The following is an 11,329-nucleotide window of genomic DNA, read 5'->3' on the forward strand; positions in this document are numbered from 1 at the left end:
GAAAATGTTCAACGCGCTCTGACACAGCACGGCTAATCATCTGTCGGTTCTCAATCAGGTTGGAATAGAATCCAGTGATCTTTTTGCGTCTGTCACTAACGCCCAGCCTTCAGAAGTTTGAAGCTCGTCACGGTCATTCAATCCCTGAATCCTACTCAGAATACCACAGACAAGGTTTAGACCTTCCGGATTCTCTTGAATGCCGCCATCAATTCTAGCTTATACCACGAAGATTCTGATTAAGGAATCCAAGAGATATCTACTCAATCTAAGATAGAACGGAGGTGGTTGTCAGGCACACGTTCATAGTTGAGAATGATGATGAGTGTCACGGATCATCACATTCATCAGGTTTAGGAACAAGTGATATCTTAGAATGGAAGCAAGCATGATTGAATGAAAAACAGTAGTAATTGCATTAATCCATCAAGGCACAGCAGAGCTCCTCACCCCCAACCATGGGGTTTAGAGACTCATGCTGTAGAAGATACAATGAGAAACGTGTAAAGTGTCATGAGGTACAGATACAATGTCAAAAGATCCTATTAATAGTGAACTAGTAACCTAGGGTATACAGAAATGAGTAAATGACGTAAAAATCCACTTCCGGGGTCCACTTGGTGTGTGCTTGGGCTGAGCATTGAAGCTTTCATGTGTAGAGACTTTTTCTGGAGTTAAACGCCAGCTTTTATGCCAGTTTGGGCATTTAACACCAATTTTTATGGCAGTTCCAGCGTTAAACGCTGGGAATTCCAAAGCAGATTTGCAACGCCAATTTGGGCCATCAAATCTCGGGCAAAGTATGAACTATTATATATTGCTGGAAAGCCCAGGATGTCTACTTTCCAACGCCGTTGAGAGCGCGCCAATGGGCTTCCGTAGCTCTAGAAAATCCACTTTGAGTGCAGGGAGGTCAGAATCCAACAGCATCTGCAGTCCTTTTCAGCCTCTGAATCAGATTTTTGCTCAGGACCCTCAATTTCAGCCAGAAAATACCAGAAATCACAGAAAAACACACAAACTCATAGTAAAGTCCAGAAAAGTGAATTTTAACTAAAAACTAATAAAAATATAATAAAAACTAACTAAAATATACTAAAAACATACTAAAAACAATGCCAAAAAGCGTATAAATTATCCGCTCATCAGGAAGGTCAACTTATATAAATTCCTTAAAATTCATTGAAACTCTTGAAATCACAGATTCTCGGTTCAAGTAAATAAAAACTGAATTTATTATGAAACCGATCATACAAAATCACAAGTTCCAACCCGGTCCAAAAATCGACTCATTTGAAACGGAACCGGTTCGTTTGAATCAAATCACTTTCAAGTTTCTTTTTGGAACCCATTTTTCTAACTCTTCCAAAATGCCTCAAACTTGATTACTCAATCAAAAGTCTAGATTCCTTTAAAATCACTAAAAGCTCCTTTTTATATGGAAATCAACATTAGAGCATCATTATTTCCTTCAGTGATTCAAACTGTACAAATAGTTCATTTCTAAATAAGCCGAACTCAACGCATAAAGTTCATTAAATAAATTAAGCTTGAAAACATAAATATTCTCTTAATAAATCAAATAATACAATTTCTCAAATCCAACCCTTTTTAAATAACTTTACAAACAAGAGTAGGATTTTGTAGAAATTTCGGCAGCACCTCCTCTAATACTTGGATTTTTGCCACCCGGTTCGAGTCCCAACTAAACCATTTCTCATTCCTTTTCAACAGCTCAAAACCAGAAATCAATTCAAAAGCAAGCTAAATCCAACAGTCGCCTCAGTGGCATATCTCAAGGAAACCATTTCAAAATCAACTCAATATCAACTGATTTAACTCATTTCCAAAGCTTAAAAGAATCGGTTCAGAAATAAATCAATTGTCCAAAACCAAGTCAATTAAAGTAAACCAGGCTGAATTCAAAAGTGCATTCGACTTCTCAAATCATCAAAATAATTAACTCAAATCAAATCAATCCTCAACGGATTAAACTTAGATTTTAAATCTTTAAAGAATCAACTTCAAACATTACAATTCACAAAGCCGCACAACAATTCAGCCAAACCAACATTCATAATCATTCGAGTTAATCAAATAATACATAAGGCAGATACAATCACCAAATACACAATATCTCACATCAGTATCCATATGTAATAATTCCAATACATAAAACATAGTTTTTGGAAAGCGCCCCTACCTCAAAACGCAATTCCATAGCCCAAACTCGTTAACTGATTCCTTTTTGCTCAGCCCGAAATCACTGGCAATCAGAACCTCAGCTCTGTTTGCTCTCTCGAAAGCAGAAACAGCTACAAGCGGCATAAACGAACCAGATTCTAACTCCTAAAACCATTAACATCGCAAATACTTTATCGCACAGAACAGAACACTAACGCAGAGCTTTCGAAAATAGATATACTCACCGAATTAGCAAAACAGAACAACTGTGATTTCGAACCGGATCGGCAACAGCTCCGGCGGTGGCCAGAAGCTCCGGTGGGTCATCGAAAGGTCGAAACTTGTAGAAATCACTAAACAGAGCAGCTCTATCAACGGCGGCTTGTACCACAACGACCCAGGCAGCGGCATCAACTGAACAGCAGCTCCGATGCTGCCATTCCAGTGTGTTTCTTACTTCTGCCATGACACAGCAACTCAGAATCAGCATAGCCGCATCACATTCATCAACGGCGGCTCTATTAGCAACCACCATAGCATCCTGGCCTCAGTAGCGGCTTCCAAAGGCAACGGCGGCGTGCTCAACACAGAACCCAAGCAGAGCAATGGTAAGAACGGCGGCTCACCCAGCGAAGTGAGCTCCACCACTAGTGACTGAGTAACACGACAGCGGCGTTTTCCTCCACTCAATGGTGTTCTCTCCCTTCATTGGCTTTCCTCCACCTAGAAGCAGAAACGGAGCTCCACCATGATTCTCTTTCGGAAGCTGGCAAGGTGGACTGCATGGTGACCTCGACGGCGGTGGCAAGGGGCGTAGTGGCATAAGCACCACCCTCTGCTCCTCTTGCATGACCCACTTCTACCTCTGGTCGCGATTCACGGTGGGAGCGGCAGCGCGTCCTCCTCTGCCTTGCGTCGTTCTCTTCTCCACGGTGGACTCTATCAGGGACGGCCGCAGTACCAACCACGACAGGTTGACTGAGATGGAACCCTTGGCGGCAGAACAAGACGACTTCCAGGCACGACTTCTCTCCTCTCGGCGCGCCACAGTGGCAACCACTTGTCGGCGAGTTCGGAGCAAGGACGGCGATGGCTGCAGCCAAGCGCGACGGCAGCGGCGCTATCTTTCCCTTCTTCCCGTCCTTGTGTTTGTGTGTTGACTGTGAGTGAGGTGGCGGCAGTAAGGGGGGTTTGGGGCGCTGAAGGTGTTGAGGGAGGTTAGGGTTTCAGGTTTGGGTGAGTTTGCTGAGGGTGTTTGGTGTGTGTGTGTGTGTGTGTTTTTTTTTTTCCAAAAATTAGGGTTAGGGGCAATATAGTAATTGAAACCCAAATAAAATTCAATACTAATTATATATAGGAAATACTATTTGTTTATCAATTTCATAAATTATTTTCAATAAAATGCCCAAATCCAACAATGTGGAATAATATAATTAACTTCTCTATTTTCCCAAAACAGCAGTATTAATATTTAAAATATTACTTATATAATGCAACTCATGTAAAACCCCTATTATTTCATAACTGCCAAATTTATAATCGAAATATAGAAAATAATCCAATAATTATAAAATTGGATAATAATCATAACTCATCTCAAATTCCATAAATCAAAACTCGCCTTAATTATCTTTAATAAAATAATTTCTGAAATTAAGGCTATAAATAACCATAGAATTTGAAACTTGATCATAATAAGACTTTTCAAAAGTTCTGGATCTTACATTCTACCCACCTTATAAAAATTTTTGCCCTCGAAAATTGATACAAAACAAAGGAAATTTCATAACAGTTCACCCTTGAACACATTTAAAGAAAAAGCAAAAATATATCCCAAAATATAAACATATATACGATTTTCAAATACTTTGATGGTCGTATGCATAAAGATACAAAGGTAGGATTGTGATTGCAAAACAAACGTTACAAGATAGGCTCAATGCACAAGGTCATATGATCTCAAGGCTTTACAAAGACTTGAGGTGCCAAAATAGGTGCAAATCAAGATAGGCGTTCACAAAGCAAGGTGGTAAAAGGCCGCAAAGCATGTTGGTATTTAAACCGTGGCATAACGTTCGATGACAGATCTTGTTCCTACTTCAGAACTTCAATTTCCCAACTCCACCAATCATTTTACAACCTCATAGCCAATCATGAGCCTAACACCCGCAAGCTCGTTTGCAAGGGACAAAACACCCACAACTCATAACAAGGTACACCTACCGTTTCACCTTCCATATACACATATCACATCTTAAAGAATTAACGCATCGCGCTACTACGTCTACAAGTCGCACGTGATATCAAAACAATTCTCAAGTCTACTCAAAAGGATACAAGATTTAGAAAGGAGAGTCAAATGTCAAGAATAGCAATAATAGATTTGAGAGAATGTATCCAATCCCAGATAACCAAGGATACTCAAGCAATGAAGTTTGCTAGACACAATTCAATTGACAACCTTAAAGGTAACCCTTGAATCAAAGAAATCCAATGGGATCAACAAGGAGAAGGATCAGCACATTAGTTTGAAACAAATTCAAGCTGAGTCGAAGAAATATGAGGTTTATAGAGAAGAATCCCTCAAACCCAAGACAAAACTCACAGAACTTCAAAAGTACGATTAAAAACACTTCCGAATATATTGTTCATAAAAGAATCGAAAACTTGCAGGAATATCACTTCGCAGCTTAGAAGAAAGTTAAGTAATAAACATTCTTCAAGAGAGTAACAAAGGCACAAACGTGGCTTTGCTTTGATACAATTTCATGTTTGAAGTAGATCATGTAGAATTTTAAAAACAAAATGCATACAAGTTTGCCTAAGAGCTCAAACATTTCCTCAAATATTTTAGAAAGATCATTAGATGCACAACTTAACCAAAAGCAATCATAAAACTCGGAAGAGAAATCAAATGCTTGTTCAAAAATTCCCAAAGTTCATATTCAAACAAGCATGTATAACATTTATAGCGAGGACAAAAGAGGAAGTTAAACTCTCTTTAGAAAAGAAATTCTGAGGTAAAATTTTTCTTACAATCTGGTAAGGAAACAAGCGGTGCGTTACAAAAGAACATGTTTCCATTAAACAAGGAAACTTTTCAAAACCTCATTTAAAATAGCGCATGTCAACTTTAAAATAATTTTGTCAAAAATTGAACAATGGTTTCAATCTCAATCAAGCAACAGAAAATAAATTCCGTTTAGAATTTCTTCAAAGAAAATTCAAAACTTCTTTAAAAGTTCAAAACAAGACTCCAAAGTGTTCTTGAAATCACCATCTCAAAAGGATATTCAAGGAGATTAAAATGTACTTAAAAGGAGTCAAGCCATTAAAGAAGGAATCTTAAATCAAAATAGTTAAAACAAGATCCACTAGACGTGAGACATCAAACCAGCTTTCAATTGATTCAAAAGAATACAAAAATCGTAGGAAAAGACAACTCAATCATGAGTAACTTCTCAAGGATAAATTTTTGACTAAAAACTCTGTTAGAGACAATGAGAAGATAAACGATGCACTAATTCAAAACGAATCAAACTTACTCACATAAGGATGAAATTTACAACAGAAGGAGAACCAAAACCAATGGTAATGTTCACAAGGTGCAAAAGATTAGTTAAAGACAAAGTCAAGTATGGCGTCCGTAGAGATGGAATTGGTGCACGAAATTGTGATCATCAATGGCGCCATCAACATGGTATGCTCAATTGCAATCTCAATTCTTTATCACAACTTCGCACAACTAACCAGCAAGTGCACTGGGTCGTCCAAGTAATAAACCTTACGCGAGTAAGGGTCGATCCCACGGAGATTGTTGGTATGAAGCAAGCTATGGTCATCTTGTAAATCTCAGTCAGGCAGATTCAAATGGTTATGGAGGATTAATGATTAAAAGATGAATAAAACATAAAATAAAGATAGAGATACTTATGTAATTCATTGGTGAGAATTTCAGATAAGCGTATGGAGATGCTTTGTCCCTTCCGTCTCTCTGCTTTCCTACTGTCTTCATCCAATCCTTCTTACTCCTTTCCATGGCAAGCTGTATGTTGGGCATCACCGTTGTCAATGGCTACAGTCCCGTCCTCGCAGTAAAAATGTTCAACGCGCTCTATCACAGCACGGCTATTCATCTGTCGGTTCTCGATCATGTCGGAATAGAATCTAGTGATTCTTTTGCGTCTGTCACTAACGCCCCACAATCGCGAGTTTGAAGCTCGTCACAGTCATTCAATCCTTGAATCCTACTCGGAATACCACAGACAAGGTTTAGACCTTCCGGATTCTCTTGAATGCCGCCATCAATTCTAGCTTATACCACGAAGATTCTGATTAAGGAATCCAAGAGATAAACATTCAAGCCTTGTTTGCATGTAGAACGGAAGTGGTTGTCAGGCACACGTTCATAAGTGAGAATGATGATGAGCGTCACATAATCATCACATTCATCATGTTCTTAGGTGCGAATGAATATCTTAGAACAAGAATAAGCTGAATTGAATAGAAGAACAATAGTAATTGCATTAATACTCGAGGTACAGCAAAGCTCCACACCTTAATCTATGGTGTGTAGAAACTCCACCGTTGAAAATACATAAGAACAAGGTCTAGGCATGGCCGAATGGCCAGCCTCCCAAAGAGGGTTCAATCATAAAAATATGATCAAAAGCTCTTTTAATACAATAGCAAAAGGTCCTATTTGTAGAGAACTAGTAGCTTAGGGTTTACAAATTAAGATGAGTAAATGACATAAAAATCCACTTCCGGGCCCACTTGGTGTGTGCTTGGGCTGAGAATTGAAGCTTTCATGTGTAGAGACTTTTCTTGGAGTTAAACGTCAGCTTTTGTGCCAGTTTGGGCGTTTAACTCCCATTCTTGTGCCAGTTCCAGCGTTAAACGCCAGAATTCTTGAGCTGACTTGGAACGCTTGTTTGGGCCATCAAATCTCGGGTAAAGTATGAACTATTATATATTGCTGGAAAGCCCAAGATGTCTACTTTCTAACGCAATTGAGAGCGCGCCAATAAAGCTTTTGTAGCTCCAGAAAATCCACTTCGAGTGCAGGGAGGTCAGAATCCAACAACATCTGCAGTCCTTTTCAGCCTCTGAATCAGATTTTTGCTCAGGTCCCTCAATTTCAGCCAGAAAATACCTAAAATCACAGAAAAACACACAAACTCATAGTAAAGTCCAAAAAAGTGAATTTTAACTAAAATCTAATAAAAATATAATAAAAACTAACTAAAACATACTAAAAACATACTAAAAACAATGCCAAAAAGCGTATAAATTATCCGCTCATCACAACACCAAACTTAAATTGTTGCTTGTCCCCAAGCAACTGAAAATCAAATAAGATAAAAAGAAGAGAATATGCAATGAATTCCAAAAACATCTATGAAGATCAGCATTAATTAGATGTGCGGGGCTTTTAGCTTTTTGCCTCTGAACAGTTTTGGCATCTCACTCTATCCTTTGAAATTCAGAATGATTGGCTTCTATAGGAACTTAGAATCCAGATAGTGTTACTGATTCTCCTAGTTAAGTATGATGATTCTTGAACACAGCTACTTTATGAGTCTTGGCCGTGGCCCAAAGCACTCTGTCTTCCAGTATTACCACCGGATACATACATGCCACAGACACATAACTGGGTGAACCTTTTCAGATTGTGACTCAGCTTTGCTAGAGTCCCCAATTAGAGGTGTCCAGGGTTCTTAAGCACACTCTTTTTTTTTGCCTTGGATCACGACTTTATTTTTGGTTTAAAGGGCTGTTGGCTTTTTCTGCTTGCTTTCTCTCTTTTTTTTTGTATTCACTGCTTTTTCTTGCTTCAAGAATCATTTTTATGATTTTTCAGATCCTCAGTAACATGTCTCCTTTTTTCATCATTCTTTCAAGAGCCAACATTCATGAACAACAAATTCAAAAGACATATGCACTGTTCAAGCATACATTCAAAAGTCAAAGTATTGCCACCACATCAAAATAATTAATCTGTTATAAAATTCAAAATTCATGCAATTCTTCTCTTTTTTAATTAAGAACATTTTTCATTTAAGAAAGGTGATGGATTCATAGGACATTCATAACTTTAAGGCATAGACACTAAGACACTAATGATCATGTAATAAGACACAAACATAGATAAACATAAGCATAAAAATTCGAAAAACAGAAAAATAAAGAACAAGAAGATTAAAGAACGGTTCCACCTTAGTGATGGCGGCTAGTTCTTCCTCTTGAAGATCTTATGGAGTGCTTGAGCTCCTCAATGTCTCCTCCTTGCCTTTGTTGCTCCTCTCTCATGATTCTTTGATCTTCTCTAATTTCATGGAGGAGGATGGAATGTTCTTGGTGCTCCACCCTTAGTTGTCCCATGTTGGAACTCAATTCTCCTAGGGAGGTGTTGATTTGCTCCCAATAGTTTTGTGGAGGAAAGTGCATCCCTTGAGGCATCTCAGGGATTTCATGATGAGGAATTTCCTCATGTCCATGAGTGGGATCTCTTGTTTGCTCTACCCTCTTCTTAGTGATGGGCTTGTCCTCATCAATGAGGATGTCTCCCTCTATGTTAATTTCAACTGAATTACAGAGGTGACAAATGAGATGAGGGAAGGCTAACCTTGCCAAGGTAGAGGACTTGTCCGCCACCTTATAAAGTTCTTGGGATATAACCTCATAAACTTCTACTTCCTCTCCAATCATGATGCTATGAATCATGATAGCCCGGTCTATAGTAGCTTCGGACCGGTTGCTAGTGAGAATGATTGAGCGTTGGATAAACTCCAACCATCCTCTTTTCTGGCGTTAAACGCCAGTCTGGTGCCTTTTTCTGGCGTTAAACGCCCAGAATGGTGCCAGACTGGACGTTAAACGCCCATTTGCTGCCCTTACTGGCGTTTAAACGCCAGCAAGCTTTTCCTCCAGGGTGTGCTATTTTTCTTTCTTTTTTTCATTCTGTTTTGCTTTTTCAATTGTTTTTGTGACTTCACATGATCATCAACCTATAGAAAATATAAAATAACAATGGAAAATAGATAAATATAATATTGGGTTGCCTCCCAACAAGCGCTTCTTTAATGTCAGTAGCTTGACAATGGGCTCTCATGGAGCCTCACAAATGTTCAGAGCAATGTTGGAACCTCCCAACACCAAACTTAGAGTTTGAATGTGGGGGTTCAACACCAAACTTAGAATTTGGTTGTGGCCTCCCAACACCAAACTTAGAGTTTGACTGTGGGGGCTCTGTTTGACTCTGTTTTGAGAGAAGCTCTTCATGCTTCCTCTCCATGGTTACAGAGGGGTATCCTTGAGCCTTAAACGCAAAGAATTATTCATTCACTTGAATGATCAATTCTCCTCTGTCAACATCAATCACAGCCTTTGCTGTGGCTAGGAAGGGTCTGCCAAGGATGATGGATTCATCCATGCACTTCCCAGTCTCTAGGACTATGAAATCAGCAGGGATGTAATGGTCTTCAACCTTTACCAGAACATCCTTTACAAGTCCATAAGCTTGTTTTCTTGAATTGTCTACCATCTCTAGTGAGATTCTTGCAGCTTGCACCTCAAAGATCCCTAGCTTCTCCATTATAAAGAGAGGCATGAGGTTTATGCTTGACCTTAGGTCACACAGAGCCTTCTCAAAGGTCATGGTGCCTATGGTACAAGGTATTGAGAACTTCCCAGGGTCTTGTCTCTTTTGAGGTAATCTCTGCCTAGTCAAGTCATCTAGTTCTTTGGTGAGCAAAGGGGGTTCATCCTCCCAAGTCTCATTACCAAATAACTTGTCATTTAGCTTCATGATTGCTCCAAGGTACCTAGCAACTTGCTCTTCAGTGACATCTTCGTCCTCTTCAGAGGAAGAATACTCATCAGAGCTCATGAATGGCAGAAGTAAATCCAATGGAATCTCTATGGTCTCGGTGTGAGCCTCAGATTCCCATGGTTCCTCATTAGGGAACTCATTGGAGGCCAGTGGACGTCCATTGAGGTCTTCCTCAGTGGCGATCACTGCCTCTTCCTCCTCTCCAAATTCAGCCATGTTGATGGCCTTACACTCTCCTTTTGGATTCTCTTCTGTATTGCTTGGAAGAGTACTAGGAGGGAGTTCAATAACTTTCTTACTCAGCTGACCCACTTATGCCTCCAAGTTTCTAATGGAGGACCTTGTTTTAGTCATGAAACTTTGAGTGGTTTTGATTAGATCAGAGACCATGGTTGCTAAGTCAGAGTGGCTCTGCTTAGAATTCTCTGTCTGTTGCTGAGAAGATGATGGAAAAGGCTTGCCATTGCCAAACCTATTTCTTCCACCATTATTGTTGTTGAAACCTTGTTGAGGTCTCTGTTGATCCTTCCATGAGAGATTTGGATGATTTCTCCATGAAGGATTATAGGTGTTTCCATAAGGTTCTCCCATGTAATTCACCTCTTCCATTGAAGGGTTCTCAGGATCATAAGCTTCTTCTTCAGATGAAGCGTCCTTAGTACTGCCTGGTGCAGCTTGCATTCCAGACAGACTTTGAGAAATCATATTGACTTGCTGAGTCAATATTTTGTTCTGAGCTAATATGGCATTCAGAGTATCAATCTCAAGAACTCCTTTCTTCTAATTCGTCCCATTGTTCACAGGATTCCTTTCAGAAGTGTACATGAATTGGTTATTTGCAACCATTTCAATGAGTTCTTGAGCTTCTGCAGGTGTCTTCTTCAGATGAAGAGAACCTCCAGCAGAGCTATCCAATGACATCTTGGACAGTTCAGACAGACCATCATAGAAGATACCTATGATGCTCCATTTAGAAAGCATGTCAGAAGGACACTTTCTGATCAATTGTTTGTATCTTTCCCAAGCTTCATAGAGGGATTCACCTTCCTTCTGTCTGAAGGTTTGGACTTTCACTCTAAGCTTACTCAATTTTTGAGGTGGAAAGAACTTTGCCAAGAAGGCATTGACTAGCTTTTCCCAAGAATTTCAGGCTTTCTTTAGGTTGTGAGTCCAACCATATCCTAGCTCTATCTCTTAAAGCAAAAGGGAATAGCATAAGTCTGTAGACCTCAAGGTCAACCCCATTGGTCTTGACAGTGTCACAGATTTGCAAGAATTCAGCTAAAAACTGATGAGGATCTTCCAATGGAA

At 39.4% G+C, this 11,329-nt stretch overlaps 1 non-coding gene across 1 annotated transcript; it reads left to right on the forward strand.

The window, feature by feature from the left end:
• Nucleotides 1–10,993: 10,993 nt before the first annotated feature.
• On the forward strand, nt 10,994–11,101 carry LOC130972063 (small nucleolar RNA R71). Its single transcript, XR_009083264.1, has one exon. It is a non-coding gene; the product is annotated as a small nucleolar RNA R71 (small nucleolar RNA).
• The last annotated feature ends 228 nt before the right edge of the window (nt 11,102–11,329 follow it).

Source organism: Arachis stenosperma, chromosome 3, assembly GCF_014773155.1.
Source record: "Arachis stenosperma cultivar V10309 chromosome 3, arast.V10309.gnm1.PFL2, whole genome shotgun sequence".
Lineage (NCBI taxonomy): Eukaryota > Viridiplantae > Streptophyta > Magnoliopsida > Fabales > Fabaceae > Arachis > Arachis stenosperma.